Consider the following 12712-nt stretch of genomic DNA (forward strand, 5'->3'; position numbering starts at 1 on the left):
AAGAAACAAAACAAAACATCTGAGATCATGTTGGTGGCTTGCACAGGCCTACGTGGTGCCAGTGATTATACCAACATCAAATGGGGTAAAAGGAACAGATAACCAAATAGAAGATCACCAACTGCCAGTTGCTCATAGCACTGTTCTACTGTAAGACTCAAATCCTAGAATATCAGCCACATTCAAAGGCAAGGCCAAACTCACATTTAAGAGTGAGTTTATACCTCTATATTGATGATCAATTGATTTTTAACACAAATAACTAAGCAAGTCAATAGGAACAGCAATTTTTTTTTCTACTATGGTGCTGAGACATCTGCTCTTCACTGATGTCACTTGCAGTAGGTGGCCTTGCTTCTTTTTTACTGAAAAGACAACAAAAACTTCATCAATGTTATCCCTTTCAGTACAGAGGAGGGAGCATCTTGTGCTAAAGCTCCACCTCTATAATTTGCCTTGTGGGTCCTGTTCCCACCCCACGTTTTCTCCATTATTTGCTCTGTTGTCTGCGTTTTGATCTTCTTTCTCCTTCTTCTTATTCCTAACCTATAAGTACACTCAAATATATCCTATTAAAAATAGTAAAATAGAAAACCTTCCACCATCCTGTAGCTTTGTTATTACTAGAATCATATTCTCTTTTTTCCTTTAGAACAAAGGTCTTTTTTTTTTAACCCAAACATGAACTTAGACCCTTACCTCCTATCACAAACAAAAATTACCTCAGAATAGATCAGAGACCTAGATGCATTAGCTAAAGCTATAAAACTTTTAGAAGAAAACATAGAATAAAATATTTAAGACCTTGAGTTAGATAAAAATTTCTTAGATATGATGTCAAAAGCATAATACATAAAAAACTTGATAAATTGGATTTCACTGAAATTCAAAACTTTTCTGTCTTAAAAGACACTGTTAAGAAAATAAAAACACAAGCCATAGATTGAGAAAAAAATTTATATATCATATATCTGATAAAAATTTACCTTCAAAATATAAAATGAACTCTTATAGCCCAGTATATAAGGTAAACAACCAATTATGAAATGGGCAGAAGACTTTAATAAACATTTTACCAAAGAAGATATACAAACGTCTAATAGCAACTGAAAAGATGCTCAACATTATTAATTATTAGGGAGATGCACATTAAGACCATTATGAGTGCCATTTCACCTCCACAAGGATGGCTATGATTTTTGAAAAAGATAAATAATAACAAACGTTAATAGGATGTAGAGAAACAGGAGCTTTATATGTTACTGATGTTATGTAACATAAAATGGAACAGCCACTTTGAAAAACTATTAACAGCTCTTACTGACACATGATCGAAGGCTGGAGGTAGAGAGGAGAGATTGGAAATAAAAGGTATCCTGTCCTCCCTGTGACAGACGCTATAAGAGAGGGATGATAGGACTCATCTGTCTATGCTCACTTGGAATTCCCCAAACAAACTCTCTTTAAACAACCACCTAGAGGAATAGGTACTCTTTAGTCTTATATTTGCATAGCTTAAGGGACCACATTTGGTGGCTGTTCCTGGAAAAGTTGAGTTTTTTTCAACTAAATTGACTTGGCGACTTAACTCTAGAAAGAGTAGCCTCTAACAACCTTAAATATCTAAAAATACAATGCAAAATAAAATCTCTGCTTGACTGAACATTCTGATTCTATGATAATATCGCTACCTCCTTAGCTTCACTCCAAGACTTTGTTTCCTAAAGTTCATAGGCAAGGCTTATTCTTGTAGCTTTACAGAAACTAAGCCCAAATGAAGAGCTTCTGAACCATTCCCTACTCTAAACAGCCATTCCTGCGTGTTTGTTCAGAGGAGCTCACAGCCACGTTGGCCAGAGCATCCGCGCAGGGAAGGGAGCTATCAGCATGAAGGATGGATGCTGTGTCCTGGCTACAGGCCGGCTTCGGCATAATTATCCTGCCTGGGACTTTGCCCATTATATTATAAAGAATTGCTTTGGAGGAAAAGATCAAATGGTGGAGAAATCCTCAAGAGGAAGAATACATGTGTTAAAAACTCCCACCAAAAATGTTATAAAGTGTTTTTGTTTACTAAATCTTTCAAGTCTGAAACTGGTTTAAGGATAACTTAGCAGCTTGTTGTGAGAAAATAGAGAAAGGAAGACCAAATAATCCACCAAAACTAATTAAAAATAATACACACACATAGAATGGAATTATAGATGATTTTGTGCAGCATAAATGTCTAAAACATGTTTATAAATATTGATACACATGTTAAGATTGTCTCTGTGTATGCATTTAAGATGAAAAGATTCCAACAATGCATAGAAGTGTTTTATACATGAGCACATGTGATCCCAATTTAGGGCTGTTTCTAAAAGGTTTTAATTCTTGACTTTGTACTTGATTGCAAGAGATTCAAATGAACAAATTTGGTGGAAGTCCTAGGAATTCTCCCTGCTCTTCAGCAACTACTCTCTAATTTTCAGCAATTACATGTTTATCACCCATTGTGATCCTGTAACATTAAATATGCATTAGAAAAGGAGAGGGAAAAGCCTGTAATTTCACAAGCTTTGGGATCACAGGTTGGGCACCTGCTTTATTACACATATAAGGTATTGATGCTAAATTTTATTCCTTGAAATGATTCTGATTACAGGTAGAATGTAATAGAATTTTCTATCCTGTGACTACTCACAGGATAAAAAATACACATATAATACTTACGATGAAACACCAAATGTGTATTTGCTGGAATGGACATGCAGAATACACATACAGTACTTAGCGTGAAACACCAATGCACATTTGCTGGAGTTGTGAAATCAGGCTGGAATTTGTAGGACATAGAACAATTGCTCTACAAACCCATGACCAAGATGACTGATCCTAAACACGTTCTCAAGAAGCCACAAGAGCCTTCCTTTCTTCTCCTGTGTCTTATCCCTTTCCTCCTCTTGCCTCCTTCCCCACTATGCAAAAAGACAAATAGTTCTTTAGATCTCCCACAAAAGCCCAGGAAACTGGACAAAGGGTGACAGGCTTGGGGCAGGAAGGGAGAAGCCCCTGCCACAGAGTTGCAAATAGGTCTCTTTTTCTTCGGTTTGCATAGAAAGTCCTCTGAATGAGCTTGCTGTGGCCTGCCCCTTATCTTCTCATAGATTGTTAATATAGGCAGTAGGAAAAGTACACACAGAAGGGTTTAGAGGAAGAAGGGAGGACTTTGGGAAATTTACTAAAAAATTAATGGATCTCCGTCTGGTGCAGTAAAGGCAATTCTTGATTGTTTGCACCAATGCAGTGAGCAGATTATCAAGGCACAGACAAGGTTTCCTTAGTCCCAAACATAGAGAGCTCCGGAGGCCCTTATCAAAACCATTTCCCTCCTGGTTTAGCGACTGATTATGGCTTTAACTGCATCATCTCCAACAGCAATGGCAGGCCAAGCTGCTGCTAGGAGCAAAAGCTAAGGCTGGCTTTCCTGCAAAGCAGAAATACTTGTCATCCCACAGGGGCCTGGTATCTGAGTCTCATTCAGCCATCCTGTTTCCTCTGAGGCCCAGGCTGTATAGACCTGGGCTTATTACTGGGCTTATTTGTGTTTTGGTTTGAGAACAAGATTGAGTGTGTGGTGATCAGATGATGCTCTCTGCAAACCGCATGGGGCAGAGCAGCTAGAGTTCTGAGGGAAGCCTCCAGCTTCATCCTTCGGGAACTCCCCTTAAGCCCCGTAGCTCCCTCCCTGCTCCTACCTTTGGTCTGAGAATTCTCATGCTGCTCCTTAGAATTCTAAAGACTCATGATGTCTGGCACTCCGCTAGGCTAGACCTTCACTTTAGAGACGGATTCAAAGGCAAATGTTTTTTTTTGTTTTGTTTTGTTTTGTTTTTTGAGATGGAGTCTTGCTCTGTCGCCCAGGCTGGAGTGCAGTGGCGCGAACTCAGCTCACTGCAAGCTCCGCCTCCCCAGTTCACGCCATTCTGCTGCCTCAGCTTCCCGAGTAGTTGGGACTACAGGCGCCTGCGACCATGCCCGGCTAACTTTTGTATTTTTAGTAGAGACGGGGTTTCACCTTGTTAGCCAGGATGGTCTCGATCTCCTGACCTCGTGATCCGCCTGCCTCGGCCTCCCAAAGTGCTGAGATAAAGGCAAATGTTTTAACCAAAAGGAGTAACTCTGTAAGGGTTCCATGTGAGACACTGTGGTATCTTGTAGGTGGAGAAAACTTTATGATATGAGAAGAATAAGCTGAGAATTATTCTTCTTTTCACATTACCAAAGATACATGCTTTCTCTCTTATTTTAATAATGAGTCTTATTTTAATAATAAAATTGTAATTGCAAGTCACCTCTAAAGTCTATACAGGTCTTATTAGTCATTTTATTTATTTATTTATTTAATGCTCAAGGGGTTGTTTTGATACAGACCCGTGAGATACCAGAATGCCTTTATTTTGCAGAAGAACAAACTGAGGCTGGAAACAGAACTATGCAAAATGATGATTTAAAACATGCATACTTACATGTTTATACGTGTCTTTTTAATAGAAAATATATAGCCATTAAAATCTAGGGAAAAATTATAGAGAAAATCAGAAATAAATGAACCAGAACATCACCCCCAGGTATTTCTGCTATGGACATATCGATGAATTTTCTTCGAGTCATATTGACTATGAATTTGTTTTTATTTGTGGTGTTTTGCATGCATACTATTTGCACAATTTTGTATCTTTACGTTTTTAAGTAATGTTAAGAACATAAACACGTCAATTACTTGTTTTCACAACAAAGTATTTCCATGAATGAACATGCCTTTGTATGCTAGACAGTTTCCTTGATTTTTAACCTTTAGATGTTTTCTGGTGTCACATTAATATAATACTGTGTCCAAAATCTTTGTACCTTTTTTGCTTTAAAAAAAAAAAAACTAGTTTTCGTGTGTGTCCGTGTGAAGAGACCACCAAACAGGCTTTGTGTGAGCAACATGGCTGTTTATTTCACCTGGGTGCAGGCGGGCTGAGTCTGAAAAGAGAGTCAGCGAAGGGAGATAAGGGTGGGGCCGTTTTATAGGATTTGGGTAGTTAAAGGAAAATTACAGTCAAAGGGGGTTTGTTCTCTGTCGGGCAGGAGTGGGGATCGCAAGGTGCTCAGTGGGGGTGCTTTTTGAGCCAGGATGAGCCAGGAAAAGGATTTTCACAAGGTAATGTCATCAGTTAAGGCAAGGACCGGCCATTTACACTTCTTTTGTGGTGGAATGTCATCAGTTAAGGTAGGGCAGGGCATATTCACTTTTGTGATTCTTCAGTTACTTCAGGCCATCTGGGCGTATACGTGCAAGTCACAGGGGATGCGATGGCTTGGCTTGGGCTCAGAGGCCTGACACTAGTTAAATTCAGTCAACCAATGTTCTGAAGAATATTGTTAGATTCAAATTTTTAAAGTATGTTTGGAAGTTAGTTTTAGATGAGTTGCTTTGAAAATATCTACATTTTACCTTCCTTTAGTTTTTTTTCCTTATGTAAGCACATCTAGTTTACATTTTCACAAACAGATATTAGAGGTGTGTTGCTTTATTAACTGTTTAAAAATCTGTCCAGTATATTCAATGAAGACATCAATCAGAATAAAATTACAAGCTAAAAATAGTTCTGAAACCTTTCTTTATAAAATGGTTATCATGTGTGTCATCTATGTTGTTGTGTTTGTAAATACCTATGCTAAGTGGATGGGCATAGCTCACCCAATAACTGAAAAGATGTTTTGTGGGGACACAAGGACCCTTCTTTTAGGTACAGAAACTACAACAAGCTGTATAGTGGAGCTAAACTTAGATGGACAACAGCCTTTCCAAGAATTTGTGGCACAAAGCAGACAGGAATATTCCACACACACACACACACACACACCCCATTCTGCTTCCTGTCTCTGACTTTCTAACCTGACCTTACTTACTTGCAAACTTGGTAATACAGGCATTTTCTCTCTCTTATAGAGTCATGATTCTCAAGCATTAAAATAGCTTAAAAATTAATATATCTTAATGTCATCTTAAAGAGTGAGGAAATATTTAGTGATCCTCTGGACAATTTTTATTTTCTGTAAACTTCCCCAATCCTGACATTTACCTTCCTAGGTAACTATGTGCTTGACTTATATTATTTATTTTTTCTGCATTCTTTGTAGCCCTTTTTTTCCCCCCACGGACAACTGTGTGTCCCAGCATTACAATACATGTGTGGACAAAGAAGCTTTCTGTCCAGAGAGAAATTAAACATTCCAGTGGCTTTTCTCACCAAGTCCTGACACAGAGTGACCCTTGGCATCTCATTTGTGGGCAAGCGTTGAAGATGGTGGAGAGATAACCTGAAGCAAATCTCAGCCTGTTGTTCAGGCTGCCTTGGGCAGTCCTGAGAAGAACAACATTTAGAACATTTATGACCTGTAAAATTTATCCTCTAGGGCTGAGCCCACAATTTTTGGCCAATAATTATATGTGAGAGTAAAATATGAGAGACATATCTTGGAAGCAGTATTGCTGAGTACTTCAGAAATGAATGGCTATTTTAATCAAGCTACCTACATTTTGGCGATTGTCCAAACTATTTGGCTTTTTACTCCTCTCCGCTTCCAAACTTACCCTCTTAAAAAATGTTTGAGAGTTAATAAAACAATGATGTATTTAGAGCCATTAAGCCCTAGTTCGCCTCGGTGTTTCTTTTTTTCTTAGTTACCTTCGTGATTACTTCTAGTTCTGCCCTGAGATGCAAACTTGATTCCATTCAAAGGAAAAGGAAACCAAAACAAACAACAAATAAAAAGTAACTGAGGAGCGTCTCCAAAAACTACTACTGAAAACCTAGTTTACCTGCAGTTCAAATATGATCCACTCTTGCCATCTGCTGGCTGTATTTCTGATTTTTCAAAAGGGAAGTACCGGCACAGACACATGTGCTAACGTTACTGTGTTTTGATGTATTGTGAGTACGTGTGGGGAAGCTGGGCACTAAACCGTCCAACATTCAAATTCAGTATGTTTTTGAGCACCTATATTTAGCCGAGTCTCCCCAGTTTATAATTTGGTGGAGGGTTTTATACGTAGAGAATCGTCACAGTATAGATGAAGTAGAGACTGGGACCAACGGCTGGATCCATCAGGGAGAACTTCTGTCAAAGAATAACGCACAGACACTGGGTCTCAGAAAGTGGCTGTCTCTGAGGACTCAGCGTGTTTCTTCTCTTTGATGAAACTAGTGATGACTCAACTCCATGGATCTAATTGTCTCCCTCTAGAATTACCTTTTCTGAGTGTTCAGGGCTCCCTGATGGTTTTTGGTTTGTTTTTGTTTGTTTGTTTGTTTGTTTGTTTTTTGAGATGAAGTTTTGTTCTTGTTGCCCAGGCTGGAGTGCAATGGTACGATCTCGGCTCACTGCAACCTCTGCCTCCCGGGTTCAAGTGATTCTCCTGCCTCAGCCTCCCGACTAGCTGGGATTACAGGCACAAGCCACCACGCCTGGCTAATTTTTGTATTTTTAGTTGAGACTGGGTTTCACCACGCTGGCCAGGCTGGTCTTGAACTCCTAACCTCAGGTGATCTGCCCACCTTGGTCTCCCAAAGTGCTGGTATTACAGGTGTGAGCAACTGAGCCCGGCTTACCCAGTGGTTTTTTTTTTTTTTTTTTTTTTTTTTAGACGGAGTCTTGCTCTTGTCACCCAGGCTGGAGTGCCGTGGCACAATCTTGGCCCACTGCAACCTCCACCTCCCCGGTTCAAGCGATTCTCCTGCCTCAACCTCCCAAAGAGCTGGGATTACAGGCTCTCGCCACCACCCCTGGCTAATTTTTTTTGTATTTTTTTAGTAGAGACGGGGTTTCACCATGTTGACCAATATATACCTCCTCCAAAGGCGTGCCTCGGCTGACCGATCAAGGTTTCCCCAAATATAACATTAACCAACCTATTTGGAGTGTTTTACCCGAACACATGTATTTAAGCCACGTAATAACCCTATGAGGTAGCCATTATTAATCGTGTTTTATAGATGAGGAAATTCAAATCCAGAGATATTGATGACAGAACTGCTAAGTGATAAGAGTCAGCACAATGCCTGGATGGATATTCACTTCCAGAACCACACCTTCACCACAAACGTTGCTGTCAGGGTTCTCCAGGTAAACCTGCTTCTGTCTGTGCAGTGTGCAGCTAACAGAATTCCCTTATCTCAGCTGGGAAACAGGAGTGATGGAATCATTTCCCACTCCCAAGTCATCGCCACAAAACTTCTCCTTCAAAATTTGTCTCCGGAATCACTTGTTCAAAAAGCCCCTCTGAATTTCTTTGTCTCTCTGAGCACTCAGAATATGCCCGTCCTATAAAATTTCATTTGGCGGCTTGTTTTCTTCGTGTCCCTCTAATATTCACCAAGATTATATTTATTTGACTTTACTGTCAGAGTGTACTTTGGTGGGGGACAAAAGTGATTATTTTTCCTCTAATGCTGTTGTATAAATGCTATGGCAATCTAGTACCTCTCTTAGGTAGGGATATGCCTAGGTCTTAGGGAAAACTCACTTGTACATATCTGTGTTGTTGGGCCCTGTGGGTCAATGATATTTTTATTTCCTGTTCTGCAACTTTGCGTACAACAATAATTTAAAGTAACTTCCAAAGGATAAAAAACGTTCTCCAGGAAACTGACGAATCTATATTTACTTATGTTGCCCCACATCCTGCACATTCTTTTTCTTTGAATTAATTTTCATTTTCTTTCTATCTTTCCTTTCCTTCAGGTTCAATAACCTTTGCTGGTGGGGTTCTCCAGAATCAGGTGCCAAAACAGAGTCCGAGTTTCAAGGTATTTATTAGGGATCAAGCCCTGTGGAAGACACAGGGGAAGCTGAACTGTGAGGGCAGCCCACAGAAGCCTCCCCAGCCCTGCAGGGAGCTCTGGAGTGAATACTGTTCTGTCCACCAGAGCTGGGCCCCAATGGGGGAACATGACCAGGCCTTTGCACCCCCACCTCACTCAGCATCAGGCTGTGTGGGTTGTCCCAGGAAGGGGTCAACTCAAAGAAGACACTGAGGAGATGACAGTGTGACCATCTGCCAACTCTACTCCCGGAAGCTGGGCAGTGAGGCCTTCCTTGCTGGGATTCTCAGTGGAGAATCTCCCTATTGATCATGGTGGCATGAATTCTGCCTATAGCTCACACGGTGCTCTTTCTTTCTTACAATCCATGTCATACAGGCTGTGCTTTTGCATACAAACAGGGACTATTTACTGATGCACATACTTTGTCTTCTCAGTAAAGAATTTACCAAAATACAAAAGAGCTACCTCAGTGTCCATAATCTGCAAGTGAATCTGAACCTTCAAGAAGCTGACCAGGAAAGAGAAGCATGGCAAATTAAGAGCCCTACCTCTTCATTTCCAGAAACATTTCCATAGGGCTTTCAAATGTTCCTTTAGTTCCTTGTAAGGAGTAAGAGAAGGGCCCATATTTCCATCCTCAGGAAGGGGAGAGTAAGTGTCTCCTTTCCCCACCCTGCCATAAGAAAACTCCCTGACTCTGTGCCTGCATCACTGCAGGTCCTCTGAGATGCAGACACCTACAGGGAAATAGACGTGTGAACAATGTGTTGGAAAAAATTCCTGTGAAGGATAAACAGAGCAGCAGAGAAAAACTTCAGTCTACAATGGAGGTTCGATACCTGAGAAAGACCAGAGGGAAGAAGGGGGACCGGGTGAGCCTGAGAGCACAACACAGCTCTGGGAAAGCCTTGGCCAGGCTGACGCACAGTTCCAATACAGAGATGGTCCATTAGAGGGAGTCGTGGGATAATCCAATTCTAGTTCCCTTATTATGCTCAGTAATAATCTGGAGACAGCCCAGGAATCGTGCATCCTCTGTATGAATGCTGTTGTGGGTCCTGAAGGTGCAGCAGCAGCTGGATACTGTCAGGTGACAGACATGAAAGGTTATTTTCAGGAGACATGAGGAGGGTATTCCTGGGACTGCTACAATATGCTTAGTAGTCAGCACCAAATCCTTAAGAATGGGTTCATAATTGTCTCTGGTCAGGCTGCCATATAAAAAAAAATGCCATAGACAGGGTGGTTTAAACAACATTGATTTCTCACAGTTCTAAAGCCTGGGAAGTTCAAGATCAAGGCACTAACACACTCGCTGTCCAGTGAGGAGCTGCTTCTTGGTGTGCAGATGTCCGTCTTTCTCTTTTTTTCTTTCTCTCTCTTTTTTTTTGAGATGGAGTCCTACTCTGTTACCCAGGCTAGAGTACAGTGGCATGATCTCGGTTCACTGCAACCTCCACCTCCCGGGTTCAAGCAATTCTCCCTGCCTCAGCCTTCCAAGTAGCTGGGATTACAGGCTCCCACCACAACACCCAGCTTATTTTTGTATTTTTTTTTTTTAGTAGAGACATTGTTTCTCCATGTTGGTCAGGCTAGTCTTGAACTCCTGACCTCAGGTGATCCACCCGCCTTGGCATCCCAAAGTGCTGGGGTTACAGGTGTGAGCCACCACACCTGGCCTGTTCATCTTTCTGATTGTATCCTCACATAGCAGAGAGCAGAGCGACAGAAAGCAAGTGTTCTGGAGTCTATTTACGAGGACAGCAATCCCATTCATGAAGGCTTCACTCTTACGATCTAATCACCTTCCAAAGGCCCTGCCTCCTAATATTATCATATTGTTGGTTAGGATTTCAACATATTAATTTTAAGAGAACACAAACATCCAGTCCATAGCAATAGTTGACTTAAAAGAACACATTAAGAAAGTTTTTTTTTTTTTAATTTCTCTTTCATACCTGCTTAATTCCTGATCCTCAAGAAGGATCTCCAAGCACACTCCTCAAATTGATAACTGATACAATTGAAACTTAAATCAACAGATCAATAAAGAAATAGCATCTTTTTTTTTCTTTTTTTGAGACAGAGTTTTGCTCTTGTTGCCCAGGCTGGAGTGCAATGGCGCGATCTCGGCTCACTGCAACCTCCACCTCCCAGGCTCAGGCGATCCTCCTGCCTCAGCCTCCTGAGTAGCTGGAACCACAGAGGCACACCACCATGCCTAGCTAATTTTAAAAATTATTTTTAGAAATGGGGTTTTCTTATGTTTCTCAGGCTGGTTTCAAACTCCTGGGCTCAATAGACCCTCCCGCCTCCCAAAGGGCTTAGATTATAGGTGTGAGCCACTGTGCCCAGCAGAAATAGCATCTTAACCACTGGAATTAGTTAATCATTTTTAACCACTGTGACTCTAGTGAGAACTCAGCACCACCTCAATTACACAAAATTACAAAATTGTTTAATGTATACCGACTATGGGCCAGATACGCTGCTGGATCAGCCAAACCAAGTTAAATCAGGCAAAATCTTGACAGGCCTGTAGGGTCTGACATCCTTGATAAATGAAGGATTATATCTTGTTGCTGATTTTTGTGCTTCCAAACATTTCCATCTTTTCATTTAGTATGTTTACCATAATATTTCTATCTCTCTTTTTGTTTTCGTCAAAGCAAAAGCCATAGGTCAGGACACTGAAATAATGCATATAATGCATAAAATCTTGTGATGAAAAGATGCCATCTTCTGCCTTCATTCCATTCTTAAAGTAACTGTTTCTAAGCTTCTTCTTCTGAAGTGATTATTTCTGTCCATTTCTGTTGTACTCATTTTGGTATTTCATTCAATTCTCTAAATACTATGTTTCTACTAATGTCTCCGGAACTACCTACTATCTCTTGCCTGTTTGCTATGTTGAATTTCACTAACATGCTACCAATCTGTTAGTAATGCAAAGCTGTATTAACTAAAAATTTGAGCAGTTTTCAAAAATACCGCCTTGAGAGAGTTTTAGTATTATCTCAGGGGAGAAGTCAGAATGTATCTCTCTAGGGTCTTGGGATCTACACTGGAGTGGTTTAAGCAATTGAGATTGGGCATTAATTGTGACATTGTGAGACGAAGTCCTTAAAATGATTCTGGGTAAGAAATTTTTGTTTGATAAGCAAAATGTTTTCCCAGCTGAGCCAATGAGCCAACTTTTGTCTCAAAATAATTGATCTGCTGGAATTTCCTGAAGGCAATAGTAAAGTTATTTATTGATGAATAATCTTATCTTTCTCAGGCAACGTTTCTCTGGCACAAACAACTATGTCATGTTGACAAAGGTTGCCGTGGGTTTTTGGCCTTAATAGCTAGGTAATGTTGATGCAGGTGGCTGTGGTTCTCAGCTCCATGAGTATTTAGCCCGTGTATCTCCCACTACTATCTTCCTTTTTTATCTCTTCTCCGTAGTTATATCCCTGTTTTTAATTCACCTTGTGGTCATATTCAGCAACTTGAAATAGCTTTCATCACTCTGCCTCTTCTATTCTAGCAGTTTTGGCCTTTGACTCTCACTCTGTAAGATGAGTTATTAAGACCTCTACTTTTCTACTTTTCTTCCCCCTTTCTTCCTACCAATTTCTGTCAGCTGGGCTGTGTGCCAAGGTGTAAAACATTTGCATTATGCTTTTAACCATAATTACATTTTCTGAGCTGTCACTAATGATTGAGTCAACAACTTGAAAATAACAAGTTGTATTTACATGACTATAATAAGAATGATACATTTGTACAAACATTTGACTATGTGCGGGGCACACATTTAAGGTCTCTGCATATTAATTGATTTCAGCCTAATACTAGACACTATT

This window comes from Pongo abelii, chromosome 21 (genome assembly GCF_028885655.2).
Source record: "Pongo abelii isolate AG06213 chromosome 21, NHGRI_mPonAbe1-v2.0_pri, whole genome shotgun sequence".
In the NCBI taxonomy this organism is placed as follows: domain Eukaryota; kingdom Metazoa; phylum Chordata; class Mammalia; order Primates; family Hominidae; genus Pongo; species Pongo abelii.